This window comes from Bidens hawaiensis, unplaced genomic scaffold, assembly GCF_021521415.1.
Source record: "Bidens hawaiensis isolate Kalapana, Puna unplaced genomic scaffold, B.hawaiensis_p1.1 tig00015937_1, whole genome shotgun sequence".
NCBI classification, from domain to species: domain Eukaryota; kingdom Viridiplantae; phylum Streptophyta; class Magnoliopsida; order Asterales; family Asteraceae; genus Bidens; species Bidens hawaiensis.
This window is the reverse complement of record NW_027492436.1, coordinates 335,267-357,433: the sequence shown is the minus strand read 5'-3', so window position 1 is coordinate 357,433 and position 22,167 is coordinate 335,267. Positions and strand designations below refer to the sequence as shown.

General features: G+C 38.9%; 2 pseudogenes across 1 annotated transcript; both read left to right on the top strand.

Moving 5' to 3' along the window:
• Positions 1-16,815: 16,815 nt before the first annotated feature.
• LOC143550208 (flavonol 3-sulfotransferase pseudogene) lies at positions 16,816-17,366 on the top strand (annotated as a pseudogene).
• A 1,227-nt stretch (positions 17,367-18,593) lies between these two features.
• On the top strand, positions 18,594-20,128 carry LOC143550207 (flavonol 4'-sulfotransferase pseudogene; annotated as a pseudogene). Its single transcript, XR_013138286.1, has 2 exons — positions 18,594-19,169; positions 19,575-20,128. The product of XR_013138286.1 is annotated as a flavonol 4'-sulfotransferase pseudogene (transcript).
• The last annotated feature ends 2,039 nt before the right edge of the window (positions 20,129-22,167 follow it).

Sequence of the window (22,167 nt, the reverse complement as noted above, 5' to 3'; positions counted from 1 at the left end):
CCATCTCGTAATGATTCCTCGGCTCTGGATACGGAACATAGTCCATGTCGGATGACAGGTAGAGGTAGGTCTTGGCAGCTTGGTTCTGCTCTCGAATCTCGTCAGCTTGCTCTTGAATTGATGGAATTTCTCCTTGGAATGGTGGGAAGCTTGATGAAGCTTGATTCCTCAATTTTTCAAGATGCTGGACATATGGATCCACAGAACCATAGCTTGGGTTTTGGGAAGTGAGTGATCCATCCATTGGGCTTGGCATCTCATTAGTATTTTCAGGATGCTCTTCTTCCAGTTCATCTTCAGTCTCTTCCTCGGGTTCCTCTTCCTCTTCAGGATCTTCCTCCTCTTCTGATTCCTCTTTCTCTTCTGGTTCATCTTCCCCCATAGGTTGTGTAGTTTCATTGTTTATTGGGTTCATCTGGAAAGTCTCAGAAGGCATCATTATTCTCATCTTAGGTCTACGAGACGGTCCTTCACCGTTGTTTGGTTGGGAACTAGCTTCATTGAAAGTGGAACTTCCGGCGTGCCATTCTTGTTGTTCAGAGAGATATTTCATCCACTAGGAGGATGGTTGAGAGTTTGGTAGGTATCCGGTTGGATAATATTGTGGTATCTCTGAGGGTTGGTAAGTTGGTATTTCAGAAGGTTGATACATCGGTAGGGTTGGTGGATGGTAACTTGAGTGTCTTGGTGGCTCAGTTCCTTGCTTTGGTGGACTGTCGGGAACATCTATTGGGTAGTGTCGACTTCCGGGGTAGTACACGGGTTTGGACAGGTCATGTTCCACATCTTGGTTGAAGTATGCTTCATAGTATCCGTCGCTCATGTTGTCTTCAGGGTAGGGTTCGGCTATTTCGGCCTCCTTTGCCTTGCGTACAAATTCTTCGATATGAGCTTTGAACGACATCTAATATTATAGGTGGTTTAGAATGTAGAGTGGGGAAAGAAAGGTTACCAGCCTATCTTATCCCTAAAACACATAAAAAAGTATTTCCTAAACTTGGATCGAAGCTTGGGTATTGTTTTATGATACCCAATTCGCTAAGATCGATGGCTCTGATACCAACCTGTCACACCCCCATCTTAGGACTAGGAGCATGACCCATAAGTTGGTATCATAGTTGTAAATAAATCAGAGTTGCGTTAATTTGCGGAAGACTTATAAAACTATAAGGATCGAAAGTGTAATTTATACATTCAAAAGACGGGAATATAAAATACCCGTTGAGTTAACAAAACATTTAATTGTTTGATTACAAACCACCATAATATATTAAGTTTTACAAAAGAAATCCGAGCCATCGGATTTATATAAATAGCACTTCGATAATCCAAGCGCTAAACTTGTTCACCTGCAAAATGTAAGAAAATACGTCAACAACGATTGCTGGTGAACACAACGCAAAATAACTTCTTTTACTTTATTACCCCTCGAGACTACGCCTGTCTCGGCCTAACGTGGCTTAGTAATAAAAAAGTCAAATAACACATTATAAACTTGAGCCTCTACTCTAGGTCACCTCAGCAAACACCGCAGCGTTCGACTTAGTTAAGTACTTGTAAATATACACATAAGGTCGTACTCCCTGCAGGAGAGCGTCCTACGACCAAGGGTGGTGCGATCATGCCCATACATCGCATAGTACCACCTATGTAAGGATCCAGACATGCGTATACCACAGCCTGAGAGCTAGGTTCATACCCATAATTATAATGGTTTTAGGAACACATAGTTCCTTGTAAATAATTTCATATAACAAGTTTGACTCATTTGAAAACAAGTTTAAAATTTTGGGGGCGTATTCACCTTGTCTCTTTAGGATCGGCTTCACTCACCGTCCAAGGTTCTTTCCCTTTCTTTATCTCGCACCTATAGTACAAGTATAAATATTTGTTAGTCGGATACACGATCCGGCTTAAGACCTTTAGTCTTATATCTCAATCCTCGATTGAACCTTTAGTTCAATTCTTTATTTACTTAAAAACTTCCAGTTTAAAAGTAAATTATAAACCTTTAGTTTATATTGAAAACCCGACGTTTCTTCTTCTCCAAGAAACGTAATCTTTTCTTTTATTATTTAAGAATATTCTTTATTCATTAAATAATATTTTCATAACAAAGAATATATATACATATATACTTACACACATATATATGTAATTCACAACATTCAATACTCAAACTTTCAATCGTTTCTTTGTTAAATTTTCTTTTCTTTTTTTTATCGACGTATCGAGTATAGCCTCAACTTAAGGCTTAAGCCTTTAATATAATATTGAATTATATTGATTTCATTATTACACCTAACCTTAGTGGCGTATAGAAACTCTAGAGAAATGAGCAGCAATCCGACGCCGCTTTACTTTTCTTGATCAACTTTGATATGCCAACTTCAACACTCGTCGGCACGTCTTTCGGGACTCTTTGCCATTACAACAACGCCTTCTTGATGAATGAGGGTGGAGGGTGGCACAACTTTGTGGAAACGTTGTATACAAACAAGAGATTCGAGGCACGCTTATCGAGGAAATCGTGCCACGTTTTACGAGGATTTTTTTAGAGAGAGAATGATATTTGTAGAGAGAGGTTAGAGAGCTGGGTTTGGTGTGTAGAATGAAGTGCCCATGTTCGCTATTTATAGAACTCAAATTGGGTCCCATCACGCTACGCGATAGGTCCCTGGGCAGGCCTATCGCGTACCGCGATATAGACCTGATGACGCAGAGGTGTAGTCCTGCCACGTGTCGACACGTGGCAGACACCGCTCCACGTGGCGGCAGTGTTGCCACGTGGCACACGTGTCACACATTGTCAGGCACCCCATCGCGGTACGCGATGGGAGTCTCTTCTGACACGTCGCATAGCGCGGCGGGTCAGGAAAATAGATTTTTCATTTTTTACCCTCAAGTTTGGATTTTGGCAATTTTAGTCCCTAGACTTTGGAAAGTTGATACTTTTGAACTCGAAATTTTCACGTTGTTACATCACATTTTCCATTAGCATTTTGAATCATTAATTAATTTGCTACCTAAAAGTTCAAGTGCTTATTTGTAATTAAATCTTTATTTTTTTAAGTTCAGGGACCATTCTGTCATTTTGTTAAACTTCTAGTTCGTTACATTGCTCTTAACGAATTGGCTTATCTTAGCTGTTGGTTCCCAGCAGGATCTACACAGGAGTATCTTGTAACACGAGGGTGCGGAATCCCCACGTAATACGATACGAGCGTAAGATATATAATACGTTGAGACGATACACAAACACACATTACAATACTAATAAACACGTTGTATTGCAACTCTTCAACACGTGATCTCGAATATCACTTACACGTACTGCCCAAAAAAAACTTTTTCTAAACAAGCCGAAGTTAGGCATATATAGGCCTCGACAACTTCGCCTAACAGACTAGGCGAAGTTGTCTTAACTTCGCTTGTCCACAAGTTCGGTTACATCAGGCGAACTTGTGTGACACCATATCTAAAACCAAAACAACCAATCTAACACGATTACAGACACATACAAAACACTAGATACTGAACTACTGACATTATACACCAACAGACTCCCCCTTGGCAGTAGCTTCATATCTCTATCTTCATTCACGTGTCTAGTAATCACCAAAATCTCGTGTCACCCATCTTCAAGCATGAACGCCCTGTCTAACACAAACAGAGACCACCCTCTGGTACTTCTTGGCTTCATCTTTCCATGCAGGAATATAGAATATCTTCTTATCGTTTAACACCTGCAAGTCAGCTTGAGACAAGTTTACCAAGTGCATGGGATCATACACTCTCAGAACTTCTTGTTCATATTCATCTTCCATAACCGCTTCAGCTGTTTGGCTATCAACATACCACTACTTTAGATTCTTTAAAACATCCTTGGGCATTGTCTTCATCGGCACTTCTTTCAAACACCGAACCGGCTTATATTTCATCACCATCCAAGGTTTGGCATCAGCTCGTATTCCTCTTTCCTTATCTTCAACTAGCTTCCCTTTCTGCGGCTTTAACAACTCAAACTTTTTCTCTTTCACACTTTCTTTCCACACAATCTTCATAATAATTCTGGCCATATTATCATCACTTCTATTAATCAACCCCAATTTAGCCAAATCCTTCACCTCACACTCAGGCAAGGTATTGAGAGATCTCAACATCCTCTTAAAGTACTGAATCCCATCAAAGCGTTTCATCACAAATAACCTCAACTGCTCATCATCCAGCCAGCAAATAATACCCTTCTTCGACTCAGCATACCCTTTGATATTGTAACTCTTTTTGAACATTGTCGGAACCACTGGCTTCTTTGTCTTAACAAACCACTGAGCGTAGCCTTCTTTCCATCTCGGTTGTTCTTCCCACTCAGACTCATCTGACACATCCATATCTTGATTCACATTACTTTTGTCAACGTCTGGAATATCATGTTATACACTGTCATCCACAATCTCTCCCTCTTCAATCTCACTATCAATCACAATCTGTTCTCCTATCTTTTCTATCTCCTCAACAGGTAACACATCATCATCACCCACAACATCATCATCCAACATTTCTTCATCATCCACAACCACAACATCTTCACCACCTGATCCACCTGTTGTACCAGTTGACTCCCCCTAAGATGTGGAAGTCCCAAGAGTTTGTTCAGTTCTTGGAAACTCACCACCTGCACCTTTCGATGCATTGGGATCATCGTCTCTATCATGACTCTTCTTTGTTCTCAACCCGTCGCCCTTGCAGCTCGTCTCCCCCTGAGATGCTAAGAACTGCTTTAGAGCATCAAAAAGTTTACCATGTTCAATAAGGAGGGACGATTGGATCTGATTATCTGCTACAAGGCGCTGGATAGCTTGAGTCTGGATTAGATTGATTCTTGACTGTTCAGCAACGACCCGTTCAAGAGCAGCTATCCTTTCAGAATCGGATAAGGTAGCATCAAAATCAAACCGCATATGAGAAACGTCTTGAGCATAAGGTGGAGGTATTCCCAAACTAGCTGGAGTGTCAGAAACAGACTGAAAAGTAACCGCGGGTGGTATTGTGACAGATAACCCCGCAGTAGCAACCAACATCGACTCAACAAATCTTGCAACCTCCGATGGAGTAAGAGTAGGAGGTGGCAAGGAAACTATCTCCGGAGCCGAAAACTGAAACGTGGTTGGTGGAATACTAAATGATGATGATGTTGTCACCACGGGAACACTGGAGGTGATCGGTACTGTTACAGTCATCCAAGCCGGAACCATGGTCATACCAGATAACGAGGGTGGAGAGAAATGAACCACCCTTGAGCTTTCACCAGCTCCCGAACCCTCACCAGTTCTGGCCCTCTTTGATCGACGTATCAATTGGTCTAACTCCTCCTCGAAGTCAGATTCACTATCATCTGAGTCTTTCTTTCTCTTACCATGTATTCTTTCTTGTGTGACCAGAATCTGTCGTGCTTCAGCGATATCGTCAGCGGAGGAGTCAGAGTCGGTTCTCTCAGAATCTGCTACAGACGTAGCTACCATCGTAACATTCACACCAGATGCCTCAGCTTCTGGTGCTTGAACCTCTGCAGCTGGATCAATATGCTCCATATCAAAGAACTCTTGGCCACCAAAAGCAGCTTCAAGCTCTACCTGTTCCTCTAGAGCTGCAACAGGATCAGCAGGCAAAGCCTGCTGTACCACAGGTGGTGGTTGAGGAACATCAGCCTGTTGCTGTGTCGGGTCCCGAAATTCATCTCCACGAGAGCAATATAAGCAGGGTTCACCAAATAACCAAACAATGGAGTGTGCCGCGGACGAAGCTCTGGTTTGCTACGTGCGCTTGACGACCTACATTGCGCAAAGATCCTCTTACTTACACTCTAAACATAACGGATGGGACGTCGTTGAGGTAGCATAGGTGCTACATGATTCAAAATCATCTGTAAGAATCTGGGGTACATTAAAAATATTTCACGAGCGACCGCGCATCTCTGACGATCGATTTCATAAAACACCATCTGACTGAAGCTGTAGGGCTTGTTGTAAGTCAGGGCTGTCATAGCAGACTGCATCGTTGCCCCCATACCGTCAGTACCAGCTTTACGACCCGACATGCACACAATCATCACGTGCATCAGAAAACGCCACTTATCCAGCAAGAATCCCTTTCTCCTTTGAGTGTCACCCAAAGGACCCGAATAGCCCATACGTAAAAATGCACCATCTCTGAATGGAGCTGAAAAATCTGTAGGATCATCTCTAGTTTCAGTCCCGAACTGCAAAGCGACTCTGATCTGATCTGCTGAGAACTGCACCTCCTGATTGTTCACTGTGGCGCGCATAACCGGAGGCTCAACTCTACAGTCATATTCTACCGTTCGCCAGAAATCTTCAATATTCGGTAGAGAAATGGGGAGAGTTGTAGTAATAGGTTAAAAAATACGTGAGCGAACTAGGAAGGAGATGATCTCGCGATAATCGTTGATACCACTAGCATCCGGATCCAAAGTAATGTACATATTGTGACCCGGAAAGAACTGTCGGTTGTTGTCACCACCTTCGTCACCATCAGCACCACCAGCTCCTGCTACAGCAGCCATATCTGCACAACAAACGGTCTAAGTTTGAACATCGACAAAGCAGATCATAACTTCGCTTGGTACCATAAGCGAAGTTATGATAACATCTTATGTGCAGGCGAAGTTAACCATATGGCGAAGTTGAGTACAACTTCGCCTTAAATATAACTTCGCCTGATAACAAACTAGAACTTTTAAATTAAATAAGATTAGAAGCAGGCGAAGTTATGCATAAGGCGAAGTTGAGTATAACTTCACCTAACCCTAACTTCGCCTGAGAACAACCAGACTAATTAATTAATTAATTAATTATGAGCAGGCGAAGTTATGCCTAGGGCGAAGTTGAGAACAACTTCGCCTAAAGCTAACTTCGCCTGAATCTGAAACGGCGTAAAACAGAGGTCCGATCATGGTTTGTTTGGTGTTTTTGTGATTGAAAACAAGAAAAGATGTTACTATGGAGATCTAGACGATTTACTGAGTTACGAACACATTAGAAACAGATTGGTTTATTAATTGTTTAAAATTTAGCATAAACAATGTCACACATCGAATCACCACGGCCCTTGATTATCACCATTAGTATGAATTACATGTAATACCGAGCCTACACACCTTTAACACGGATTGGAAACAGATAATACGGATTCAAGGATTAAGTACGCCGAGGGTTAAGAGTGTATATAAGTTCGCCGAGGGTTTGACCAGGTTGACCCTTATATAGGTTTGAAAATGCAAGGGCGAAGTTAACCTTAACTTCGCCCCTGTGACAACATCGCTGGTCAACAGATTATCATTAACTTCGCTCAAGGTCAACCATGGTCAACTTCGCCTCTTTACAAGTTCGCCTAAAGTGTACTTGGAAGCAAAGTGTGCTCGGAAAACAAAGTGTACTCAGAAAACAAAGTGTGCTCGGAAGTAAAGTCTACTCGGAAAGCAAAACACTTGTATTTTTCAATTTTTAACTAGCACAAAGTGTACCCGGAAGCACTTTCCTAGCACAAAGTGTACCCGGAAATCAAAACACTTGTGATTTTTCAATTTTCAACTAGTACAAAGTGTGCTCGGAAGTTAAGTCTACTCGGAAAGCAAAACACTTGTATTATTCAATTTTTAACTAGCACAAAGTGTACCCGGAAGCACTTTCCTAGCACAAAATGTACCCGGAAATCAAAACACTTGTGATTTTTCAATTTTCAACTAGCACAAAGTGTGCTCGGAAGTAAAGTGTGCTCGGATTACTTAGTGCTTTTTCATTTTCTTTCACATAACACCAAGCATGCTCGGGAGCAAAAGTGTGCTCGGTAGCAAGGGTGTGCTCGGGAGTACTTGTGATTTTTCATTTTCTTTCACTTAACACCAAGCATGCTCGGAAGCAAAAGTGTGCTCGGTAGCAAGGGTGTGCTCGGGAGTACTTGTGATTTTTCATTTTCTTTCACTTAACACCAAGCATGGACAACTTCGCCTCTTTACCTTAACACAAGTTCGCCTAACTTAATTTACAAAACAGGACCTTATAAATTTGATCAAAGTGCAACTGTCTTTTAAAATCCTCGTTAAAGATTTAAACTTTACGATCAAATAACCAAGTGACCAAGTTTTAAACCATAAAACAAAATATGAGTGTGAAAATTGTAGTAAGTAAATAAAAGGGATCAAATTTCAGTCTTGACGAGAACCTGCATGTTTTAGAAAAGATCCGAACAGGAATCATACTAATTAAGTGGCTGTCACATAGATCCATGTTCAGCGGTATTGTGACATAAAGAAACAGGTTGTAAGCAGGTATAAAACTTAGTATGGTTTTCATCGCTTCTGTGATACGGATTAGGTTCAATTAAGCTCAAAATTTAGATGGACATCACATGAGAGATTGTGATGCCTCCTATCTATTAACAAGGCGTATTTGGCTTTCCCCAAGTCACCCCGAGTTGACCTTGACCCGTAGTGTCTGATTAAACAGTAAGTACATATCGATCTTTAGAGTCTTCTTCCCGTTCTCTTTCTTGCCTCTTGGTTGATATTTGAAATAACATAAGCTTCAAAAAGGCTTAACAACATTTTTTTTTAAATAAAGATATTAATACAGCTTCAAATAGTAGACGACTGCAAGTCCCGAATCTGGATCACTGCAGGTACTTGACACACCATCTTCTCGGGAATCAGAACACTCACGGGCTCGTGTATGACAGGGTAATCACTTTTCTGCCTATCATTCGGAAAGATGTATATGGAGACATGCACAACTCAGAATGATTCTCCACATTAAATCGAGGAGATTTAGTTTGTATCACTTCTACTTTTACGCACCATATAAAGCTACCATAACTTACAATGGCTGTTCTAGAGTCTTTTAGGCCTAATAACTTCACCAGTTAAGCACACAGAATTAGTTTTTCTATCACTTTCCATGGTTGGATCAATTTTCTTTTAAACATTGTATTGAAACTTCTTACGAAGTTATAGACTTGAAAAATTATATCATCTCCCTTAAAAAAAATTTAAATTCTATCGCCCCGATCAAGTCAAAGTCTTCAGGTAAACGGCTATCCTGAAGATCCAATGGATCAGCTGGACCGACCACATACGAGTACGTGTCCTTCTAACTAAGTATGAACGACTACTTTTCAGCGAAAGAATAAAAACCCATCATAAACCGCCCCGGTCACTTTCAGTCATCTGGTTAATGGCTATCCTCATAATCTACTAGTAGAAGTAAGGACCAAACATATCCGAAGATGTGTCCTTCAAACTGAAGCAACCGACATAATTCTAAGCGATAGTGATGTTTTTTTTTAAGAAAAACGGAAAACAAGGTTACTCGGGATTGATCATCCCATTAAGTTCAACAAGATTTTGAAAACGGGATCGGTCAAACGCTTTAGTAAAAAGATCGGCGAAATTATCCAACGAATCAACCTTTTCTAGCACAATTAATTTCTTCTCAGCACAATCCCGTATAAAATGATGACGAATGTCAATATGTTTAGTTTTGCTGTGTTTGACGGGATTGTTAGTTACTGAGATTGCAGCAGTGTTATCAATGCAAATAGGGGTTTGAGTGAAATTCAGACTGTAATCGCGCAATTGCTGTTGTAACCAAAGAACCTGGGAGCAGCAGTTCGATGCTGCCATGTACTCTGCTTCGCAGGTGGAAATGGCTACTGAGGTCTGCTTTTTGCACTGCCACGACACCAATCTTCCTCCCAGAAACTGACATCCATCGGTTGTTGACTTCCTGTTCTGATTGCAACCTCCATAGTCAGAATCTGTGTAAGCTACTAAATCCAGTTCTCCCCCTTTCGTGTACCACAACCCCAACTTAGGCTTGCCTTTGAGATACCGCAATATTCTCTTCACTCCCTTCATGTGAGATTTCTTCGGGCTTGTCTGAAAACGAGAACAAAGACAAACTTCAAACATAATATCAGGTCTAGATGCAGTTAAATACATTAAAGAACCTATGATTGCTCGATATTGGGTGGGATCCACGTCTTCATCACTGTCAGAATCAGCACCCAGTTTGTGGTTGATGCAAACTGGAGTATCAAATGGAGTGCTATTGTCCATCTTGAAGCGTTTGAGCACATCATGGACATATTTTGTTTGATGAATAAACATCCCATCTTTCTTCTGATCTACCTGCAATCCCAAATAGAAAGTTAATTCGCCCATGGCGCTCATTTCAAACCTCTTTTTCATGACTGCTTCAAATTCCTGACACATGGCGACTCTTGATGCAGCAAAAATGATGTCGTCCACATAGACTTGAACGAGTAGAAGATCACCCCCTTTTCTCTTGACAAACAGCGTGCTATCGATCTTTCCTCTTTCGAACCCATTCTCAAGCAAGTAATCAGACAGAGTTGCGTACCAGGCACGAGGAGCCTGATGTAGCCCATATAGAGCTTTACTCAGTTTGTACACATGATCAGGAAAATCTGGGTCAGGGAAACTCGGAGGCTGTTCAACGTACACCACCTCATCGATTTTACCATTTAAAAAGGCACTTTTCACATCTAATTGGAACACTTTCATCTCTTTGTGTGCAGCAAATGCCAAAAATAGTCGAATTGCTTCCAATCTTGCCACAGGAGCAAACACTTCGTTGTAGTCGATTCCTTCTTGCTGATTAAACCCTTTTACTACCAGCCTTGCCTTGTTCCTTATGATTATCCCTTTCTCATCTCTCTTACATTTAAAAACCCACTTTGTACCAATAGCATTTACATTCTCTGGTTTTTCAACTAATTTCCATACTTCCATCTTTTCGAACTGTGCTAACTCTTCTTGCATGGCTTCGACCCACGAACTATCCTTTAGAGCCATTTGATAATTCTTCGGTTCAACCTGGCTGATGAAGCAAGCGTACAAGCATTCATTTATGATACCCGTGTCTTTAATGCTTGCGTAAACACATGTGTGTTCATCCAAGCTTCTTCTTGTTTGAACACCGTCAGACGGATTACCTATCACATTCCCCAAAGGGTGATTTTTGTGAATTACAGTAGTCTAAATTCGAAGAGAGTTCATCAGTGGGTGATTGATGTTGAGAGTGAAATGGGTTGTAGAATTCTTCTTCAGTAGAGGCAGCAGGAGTATCAACGGCACTTGACGAGGAAGGTTGACTTTCGTCGTATTGCGGACGTTGCACAATATTCTCCTCCTCGTCATACAGAATCTGTGAAGCAATTTTCTCATCAACTTCTGCAAAACCCAAGTAAGGCATATTAAAAGATTTGAATAGTTTATCATAGTCGAAAGCTTCATCAGGTCCCGTGCTAGGCTTTGGTGATTTGTAACTCGTAATGTCAGTGTTACATACCACCTGAACCTTGTTGTTCGATAAATTAAAGACTCTTCTGTTGGGTGTCCCAACAACATATCCGACTAAAATACCTTCGTCGGCTTTTTCACCAAATTTTGAGTTTGTCTTTAATATCGTACATGGGGACCCGAAAGGTTCAAGACCATTCAGGTTTGGCTTTCTACCATGCATGAGTTCATAACAAGTTTTATTTAAAATTTTAACAGTTAAAACACGATTAAGGATATAACAGGCTGTGGCAACAGCTTCAGCCCAGAACACCACGGGAAGTTTAGCATCTGCCAGCATGGTTCTGGCTCCTTCAATTAGCGTTCTATTCTTCCTCTCAGCTACCCCATTTTGTTGCGGAGTATACGGGGCGCTGTATTGATGGTCTATCCCTTTCTGTAAGCAGAACATCTCCATCTGGTAGTTCTTGAACTCTGTACCATTATCACTCCTGATGTACCTAACCTTTCGCCCAACAATATTTTCAACCTTGGTAATCAAGTTAATTACCAACTGAACTGTCTCATCTTTTGCCTTCAGAAATTATACCCAAGAGTATCGAGAGTAGTCATCGGTTACAACCAAGCAGTATGACGTTCCACCTAGACTCTTTACATTCACGGGACCAAAGAGATCCATGTGAAGTAGGTCTAGGGTACTGACAATTGAGTTAACCTTCTTGGAGTGATGAGGTTTTATGTGTTGTTTTCCCTTCTTGCACGACAAGCATTGATCTTCAAAGTTAAAATTCTTTAAGGGAACACCAAGCACCAGCCCATTCTTGACAATGTAATTCATCTTGCGAAGATGTATATGTCCCATTCTTCGATGCCATAACTCTGACTCAGACTCAGTTGCCTTTGATAGAAGACATGATTCTCCTGTTGTCATCTCAGTTGACCTCATATCCATTACATACGTATTATTTTCTCTTGGAGCTCTCATTACCACCCATGCCTCTGGTATCTTGAAACCAGGATAAAGGACGATTGCCTCATTTTTAGTAAAATGCACTGTGTATTCTTTGTCACAAATCTGAGATACACTCAGCAAGTTATGCTTCAATTCTTCTACAAAATTCACCTTCTCTAACTTCATTTTTCCATTCGTCACAGTTACAATACCACTGATTCTACCTCCACTCTCTCCAACGAAACTAACCCTACCACCTTGAACAGGTTTCCAATCACGTAACAAATTCTTGTTACCAGTCATGTGCCGGGAACAGCCACTATCCATAACCCACAGATTGTTTACAGCCCTATTCGACTGTTCCTGCACAATTAGAGAAAAAGATTAAAATCTGGGGACCCAAGACCTACTAGTCTTGGGTCGATTAAATCTGTTGACCGGCATCCAGCACTTTGGTTGCCCAAAGTCAGTTTGAGAATGATTTCTGTAAGTTCTGAAAGGAAACCTTCTCGAGGATTGACTATGAGGTCATCCAAACCTTAGTGAATTAACTGAGTTATAATTGTTGGTTTGGTTGTTAACTGGGAAAAACTGAGACCGATTTCTTTGAAATCTTGGATTAGTCCAATATCTGAAATTTGATGAGTTCGAAATCTTACCCGTATTATAATTAAAATTCCTTTTATTCTCAGTTTTCGAAGGCCTCATACCTCTAAATATTCTCTGGTTTAGAGGACAATCAGCAATAAGGTGTCCTATTTGATTGCATCTGAAACAACTTTTGTGTTCAACTTTCGACTCAACAGTTGTTGCAGATGTCGAGGTTGCATTACTACCCGTTTGTCTAACATATAGTGGGACGAACGGGTTTAGGGAAGAATTCTTTTCATCAGGCTTATATTCCTCCCCACGTTTTAGTAACACTACCTCTTCTTTTATCTCACCCGATTCGGATGACTTGTCCGAATTTGATGAGACAGAGCTAGGAACAGAAATCTCAACATTGGAAATTGGCTTACTCGTTTCGCTCTTATTAACTTCAGGTTCTTTAGTCGAAATTTTGACTGGAACTGTCTGACTAATCTCAACATCAGCAGATTTCTGATTACTAGGATTATAGGTATAGTTATTGTTATACGGTGGTGGAACTTCAGAAAATCCAATTCCCCCTTTGTTAACTGGGGAACGTTGAACACTTATGATGTGATCAAGCATTGCTGAAGAGTTTCTAAATTGTTCAATTTTTCTGTTTAGTTCCACCACTTTTACCTGGTAATCAGCTATCTGTATATCTCTTTCAGCAATCAGTTTGGTTTTTTCTTCTAACACTTCATAACTAAGATCAATTACTTGTATTTTATCAGCTAGACTTGCTTTAAGACTTCTGATATCCTTTTCACTAGCTTTTATTTTTACCGAGTAACTGTTTTCTCTAGTTTTAGTGTAGTGATGATCTTCTTTTAACGTTTTAAATTGTGCATCCAAACTAATAAACTGATCAGTTACTGTTTTCAATTGTTCAGACAGATTTTCACATTGTATACAATGAGGTTCAGAACTTACCTCAGAGAGCTGATCGTTCACTTCTGCCATATATGCTTGATTTTCTCCCGTCTCCCGCTCACTTCCTCCAGTTTCGATGTTTATCAAATTAGCCTGTTCGAACACTTCCCAACTTGTATATTCCAGTTGTATCTACCATTCTGTCTAGATACCATAGCTCTATTCTCACTACCACCCCCATTCTGTTGTGCAGGCCTGTTCTGACTTCGTTCGACTCTCTCATTTGTACATTCCTTAGCAAAGTGACCATTCTGTTGACAGTTGTAACATCGAACCTTTGATTTATCAAACCCTGGTCTTTCTCTAACGAACTTTCTACCCGTTTTCTTCATGAATCTCTTTACCCTTCTTACTATCATAGCCATCTTTCACTGCAGATCCATCTCCTCCAAATCATCAGCATCGATCTGATCATAGTCTTCATCCAAAGTTACGGGGTCGACTATTTTACCTTTGATGTAGTTCTCATAAGATGCAATGAAGGATGCATAAAGAGCAAACTGTTGTTCAGCTGATTTAACACTCATGGGCATCTGTGAGTAGTTGTAACTCAGAACATTTGACGAGAAATTTCCAGTTGTGGCTTGAGGTTTTGAAGGATTACTACCTCCAGCTACGAAACATACGTCGCCATCCATATTGAGAATCACATGACCATCACGAGTTGAGTTTGAATTTGATTCTCCCTTTGAGTAGTAGGCATAGGATTCTGAATTTGAACTTGAACTTGAAGTGACTTTCGCACCATACATTCCCGGATCCTGAACCTGATCAGTTGGTGTCTCCTTCCGAACCATGTTAAGTTCACAATTTCGTAACTTATTGACTGCTGTTTCCAAATCAATGTTGGCAAATTCTTTATCCTTTCTCATCAAAACCGTATACATTTCCCATTTCGGTGGAAGAGCATCAAGAAGTTTCTCTACTATCTCTTCTTCTTTGTATTCAATGGAGTAATTACTGAGTTCGGTCATCAAGTGATAATATCTGGTGATGATATCGTCAAGTGATTCATTTTTCAAGTACTTGAATACAGAGAATTGGGTTTTTAGCAGCTTTGTCTTGGAAGCACATATCCCCACATTACCTTCATAACGATTTCCTAGTGCTTCCCATAGCTCTCTAGCAGTTTTGTACTTCTTGAAGGTATGAAGAATCTCTTGTGGAAGAGCCATGGTTATTGCTGCATGAGCTTTACTCTCTGCCTCATACATTTTCTTTTCTTCCTCTTCCATCTTACTGTACTTCTTAATTTGATCACGACCTTCAAACAAGGATGTTGGTGGAATGTATCCATCTTGAATGCAAACCCACATCTTAGCGTCTTGATACTTCACGTACTGTTCAAACCGATCTTTCCATGCAACGAAATCGGTACCCTTAAGCATTTTTGGAGCTTTAGTTGTTGAACCTGCTTCAACCTCCATTTTTACCAGTTCTGTAATGTTTATCGAAGTCATAGTTGAAAGAAACACGTCTCGAAATACGAAGAAAGTATTTAATTTTTCTTTATTTTGAACAGTGATCAGATGGCGAAGTTGTGCTTAACTTCGCTTGAGCTTAACTTCGCCTGCTTAACTTCGTTGCTTCTTCCTATCTTCGCTTGTTCTTAACTTCGCTTGCACTATAGCTTCGCTTAACAACTTAACTTCGCTTAACTTCCCAACTTCGCCTTCTCTATAACTTCGCTTAAACCTTATAAGTTCGCTTAAACCCTACAAACGATGACGGCAACTTCGCCTGATGAACACAAGGTTTTTGCAGGTTTTAATTTGACGTATTGCGAGGTATGTGAAGGTGTAATGGGTTATATTTGATGGTGGTAAATGGGTAAGACACTAAAACTAGGTATTTCAACGTAAACTCGTTCCGCGAATAGTCAAACGGAACGATCTTGACACCCGTGTGATAATCCCGAACCACACAATCACGAGGAGCAAAAGCTCTGATACCAATTGTAGGTTCCCAGCCGGATCTACACAGGAGTATCTCGTAACACGAGGGTGCGGAATCCCCACGTAATACGATATGAGTGTAATATATATAATACGTTGAGACGATACACAAACACACGTTACAATACTAATAAACACGTTGTATTGCAACTCTTCAACACGTGATCTCGAATATCACTTACACGTACTGCCCAAAAAAAAACTTTTTTCTAAACAAGCCGAAGTTAGGCATATATAGGCCTCGACAACTTCGCCTAACAGACTAGGCGAAGTTATCTTAACTTCGCTTGTCCACAAGTTCGCTTACATCAGGCGAACTTGTGTGACACCATATCTAAAACCAAAACAACCAATCTAACACGATTACAGACACATACAAAACACTAGATACTGAACTACTGACATTATGCACCAACATTAGCAAACTGGTCCATGTAGCGAATTGAAACCTTTAACGAACTGATTATTAAATGAACTGGACCTTATAACGAACTGGTCCTTTGACGAATCAGTTTATGTAACGAATTGGACCTTCCAATTCGTTATCTCTTTTAACGAATGACTATAACGAATTGAGGTTAATTCGTTATGTTTTCCTTAAGGAATCTGGATACGAACTAAGGCTAGTTCGTTATTCTTTCCTTAGCGAATCAACTTAACGAATCACCCCTAGTTCGTTAACTCCCCGTTAACGAATTAGGGTTAGGTCAGAGAATGTCAGAAATATTCTCTGACATATTCTTCCTCGTACCAGCCGCCTTTCTGGCGCCGTCGTCGCCGGATAAACGCGAATTCACCGGAAAAACATGTTTCAGCACCGTTTTCACCGTTTTTCGTCCCGTTTGATCCAAATCTGAGCTAGGGCATAGGATAATTGTCCAACTCACCAGATAATTATTGCATTTGCTTTTATTCAATTAAAAGAAATAAAAAACAATTTGACACTCATGTGAAGTATAATATCAGATAGGGTGTTATGACTTAATTACCAATAGCCACCATGAATCAATCATCCATGGAAACCACCAAAACTCAACTTATGTCCCCTTCAGAAATTGAAGAGATGGTCAAAACACTTCCTCAACACAATGTTAGCTGGTTGAACGGCTTAGCAACTTGGTGCAAGTATCAAGATGTTTGGCACAACCAAGAGTTCCTAACCAAAGAAATTTTAGAACGACAAAGGTTCGAGGCTCGAACCAGTGATGTATTTCTATGCAGTTATCCGAAAAGCGGCACAACATGGTTTGATGAATCCAACACTCCTTTGCTTACAACCATACCTCATAAATGTATTCTTTCCCTTGAAAGGGATTTTGAACAAATTCGTGAAACTAACCGCCCCAATGTACCCATAGCTACACACATGCCTTACAAATCCCTACCAGAATCAATCCTAGCATCAAACTGCAAGATAGTTTACATATATCGAAACCTTAAAGATGTCATAGTTTCGTGTTACCATTTCGCCACAAAAATTCACAAAGTACCCATTGAAGATGCCTCGTTTGAAGAGGCATTTGACGACTTCTGTCAGGTAGGGGTGTGCACGATTTAATTCAGTTAATAGCTTCAAAAAAATTTGCAAAGTACCCATTGAAGATGCCTAGTTTTAATCTCTCTAAAGTCTACTTGTAAATTAGCATTAGAGTTTCAAAAAAATACACTTATGTAGATGGACGACTGTGATCTTTGAAGTCAGGGCGTTTGGCCAACCTATTAAAGTTTGTAACACCCCGACCCAATTAGGGCATGTTAGTGAGACCGTACCCTTCTCCGGAACCGGAAGGAATCTGTAAACCCGAGTTTAGAGACTAGAAGTTTGAGCGACGTGATTTATCACTTTATCTTACTTTTATTATAAATAATTGAGGCCCAAGCCATTTACAAATGCCACCACTTTTCTCAACACATTTGCATCACCTTTGTTTTTTGAATGGACATGACTTATCAATGGTTTCCTACCTGCTATGGAGATAACTATTCAACAACCAATAATGTTGAAGTGCTTTTGGCATCATGTTACATGGGTAGAATATGATAACAAAACCACTTGTAGTTTTAATCTCTCTAAAGTCTACTTGTAAATTAGCATTAGAGTTTCAAAAAAAATACACTTATGTAGATGGACGACTCAACATTATGAGTGATCTTTGAAGTCAGGGCGTTTGGCCACAATTAGAACCTATTAAAATTGTAACACCCCGACCCAATTAGGGCATGTTAGTGAGACCGTACCCTTCTGCGGGAACCGGAAGGAATCTGTAAACCCGAGTTTAAAGCCACAATCCGTCCCTTCACCCAGATATCATTTGAACTGACCCAAGTGAGAATCGAACCTGTCCGAACACGTCGGCATTGGTATTATCGGAATCAGTATAAAATACGTGTCGATATTCATAATATAAATACTTTGGATTTCTGTTTTCTTTTTATTGCTATATTGAGTGTCGGTATCGTAATTGTATAGTAACAAACCGAACTAATAATGACCAAATGTTTTGCGCCTTGGCGTTGGTATACAAAAATGATTAAAAAACATTAATATGACGGAACATAGGCAAATTGCCCAACTCGTTGCGTAGTGTAAGAGGATACTCCTAGTCGGTCTGATTCATAGTGTTCCGCCACTTGAAATGGTGGGATATAGGAGAATTGTCCAACTCACCAGACAATTAATGTATGTGCTATTATCTCATTAAAAAAATATAAAAAAAACAATTTGACACCCATGTGAAGTATAAATATCACATATGGTGTTATGACTTAATTACCAATACCCACCATGAATCAATCATCAATAGAAACCACCAAAACTCAACTTATAACCCCTTCAGAAATTGAAGAGATGGTCAAAATACTTCCTCAACACAATGTTAGCTGGTTGAATGGCTTAGCAACTTGGTTCAAGTATCAAGATGTTTGGCACAACAAAGAGTTCCTAATCAAAGGAATTTTAGAACAACAAAGGTTCGAGGCTCGAACCAGTGATGTATTTCTATGCAGTTATCCGAAAAGCGGCACAACATGGTTGAAGGCCTTGGCTTATGCCATCATAACCCGAAAAATGTTTGATGAATCCAACACTCCTTTGCTTACAACCATGCCTCATAAATGTGTTCCTTCCCTTGAAATGGATTTTGAACAAATTCTTGAAACTAACCGCCCCAATGTACCCATAGCTACACACATGCCTTACAAATCCCTACCAGAATCAATCCTAGCATCAAACTGCAAGATAGTTTACATATATCGAAACCTTAAAGATGTCATAGTTTCGTGTTACCATTTCGCCACAAAAATTCACAAAGTACCCATTGAAGATGCCTCGTTTGAAGAGGCATTTGACGACTTCTGTCAGGTAGGGGTGTGCACGATTTAATTCAGTTAATAGCTTCAACCAAATTAACCAATTTGTTTTTGCAGTTGATTTTTTTGGTTTTTGGTTCGGTTCAATTAATTTCGGTTAATAACCAAAATTAAATTTTGGCTAAAACTTTTAGGTAGAAATACATAAAAAGGATGCAAAAATACATGAAATGAATGTATAAATACATGATATAGTGGTATAAACACATGAAATTGTGGTATAAAACATGAACTAGACGGTATAAAAGCTAGAAATATATGAAACATGAATGGTTTGTGTCGGTTCGGTTAACCGAGGGTACAAAAAATAAACGATAATTGTTTTTCGGTTATCGGTTATTTCAGTTCGGTTTCGCTGGTTTTCGGTTAATGTTTCAGTTTTTACTCACCCTGGCAGGGCGTTACACTTTATGGCCCATATTGGGATCATATTTCAGGATACTTGAAAGCAAGTTTGGAGAGACCCGGGATGATTCTTCTTTTGAAATACGAACATTTGAAAAAGGAGCCTATAAACAATGTGAAGAGACTTGCGGAGTTCCTTGGGTATCCCTTTACACCTGAAGAAGAGAAAGAAGGCGTGATCGAAAGCGTTGTAAATATGTGTAGTTTCGAGAATTTGAGCAACTTAGAAATAAACAAAAAAGTTGGACAACGTGTTCATGGGATAGAAAACCGACTCTTCTTCAGGAAGGCTGAGGACGGAGATTGGCGAAACTACTTCACTGATAAGATGATCGAAAAGATTGACAAACTGATTGATGAGAAGCTGGGTGACACTGGTTTAGTTTTAAAATGAAAGTTTATAGTTTCAAATAAGAGAGGGCTATCATTGTTTGGATATGCTTTCCATTTATGATTGTTTGATGTTCTTTCTTTCAGATTTGAACGCTATCATTGTGTGATGTTCTTTCCTTTTGATTAAACTATCATTGTGTGATGTTCTTCTTTTAGATTTAAACTTTGTTGTTGCTTGTCTACAAATAATGATAGTTTATGTTTTGTTTTACCCGAACTTGTTTTAAGGGGAACCAAAATCAGTGACGGATTCAGAAGTTTTTGTGACGGGAGGCACAATTTTAATAGGGAAAAATAGGTCGGGTCAAAACAAATTGGGTTTAGGAAATCTACCAATTACCTAAATTACCTATATTATATAAATTAAAAATGTACGTGTATTTATCTTATTATAATCAAAATATTATATATCTTTAGGAAATATGATATACCTTCTTTTATACAAATCAATTTATATACGTTTTAAGTGTAAGAGATTAATGAGGTAAAATTCAATGAACAATATTCATTGGTCTAGGATGATAAAGAATAAATTATGAACAAATAACAATTTTATAATTCTCACATATTCATTCAACCTCAATGAATTCATGAAGTTTTTATCTATCTTTTTCTAAATTGTAATAAAAGGAATTTTTTATTCATACTAATTTTATACATAATGTATTTTCTATGTCATTCATAATGATATATCTTATTATATTTGGTTAAAAATCTTTATTCCATAAAAAATATAATTACAACTTATAAAATCATTATGTGCACCTCTTTTGTGATTATGAAGAAATTATGTGAAGTACACCACTATTCGTATAAATATTTCATTAGAAAATATAATTTGAACTTATAAAACCATTAATTTTGATAAAATATATTTTTTTCTTAATTTAATTATTTAATTTAGATAGCTTAATTATATTTTTTAAGCATCTCATGTATCACAAGGGTTCTAAAGTTAGCATTATATATATATATATACAAATGAGTCGGCATTGCATATGTTAATAACTAGCAGAACTATCCGCATGTTGCGGGGGAAATTAGGTCTGTATTGACTCAGTTCAGTTCATTATGCAACTGACAAAAAACCTTGATGCACTGGGACTCTATGTACCATACTATCTATGTGATTTTATTTATCAGGTAATTTTAGTTAATCGAAAGATGAAACAATGGGACTATGTAACGAAAAATGAAACAATTGATTAGGACTTTGTGTACTGTACCATATGAATTTATTTATCAAATAATTTCAATTAATACAATAACTTTGAAAAATAGATACAAAAAAAATAGATTAAAACGGACAAATAAAATTTAAATATATATTATCCCTATAATTAAACAATTGTCCCCATTTAAAAAAATACATCATACATATCCATTCCTCATGTTTCTTTGTTTAATAATCTTAATCACACACAATAGATACACACAGAGACTTATAAAACCAGAAAAAAACACCCAAACTCTAATAGTTTATTTATTGAAGAAAATCCCACAACGTATACAATGATTGCGTTAATCGCTACCCGCAAGTTACGATGGTTTATTTTAGTTAGATGGTAATATTACACTTAAATACTAAAATTATATTTGAGCATATAATTGTGACTATGCAACAAATTAATATTAATTTCTAAGGAAAAAGAATGTAAATGATTTTGATTTTAACTGTTTTTATATTTCATAAATTTTCATCATGTTGGTAATTTTATTAGTGAGGTCATATATTATATTCATGTGATACAAATGCTTAAACACAGACGCATGAGATTTTCGGCAATCTTCTGAAACCCATTCACAACAAACCTATTCCCAGGTTCCACATCTTAAAGAAGTGCATGATCAGATTGGAAGCACAGAGGTTCCTTCGCAATGGGACAACTCACCCAGCCATGATGCATAAAAGAAGAGATCGAGCACAAAATGGAGTTTCCCTCTTGGGTGAGGCTCACGTCCGGAAAGAATCTTTTTGACGACTTTATCTCCTATGTTGACATTTCTCTATATTACCTTATTTTGGAATTCACTTGAAAGCCCTTTTTCTAGTAGACCTGAGCATGTTTCATGACGCGAAGTCTCTTCTCATCTAATAGCTCTCATTTTGGGGATATATAAAAAATACGCTCTCTATCATCCGCATCCAAATCTTTTTCAAGATGGGCCCTGATGTATGTTTCAGGGAATGG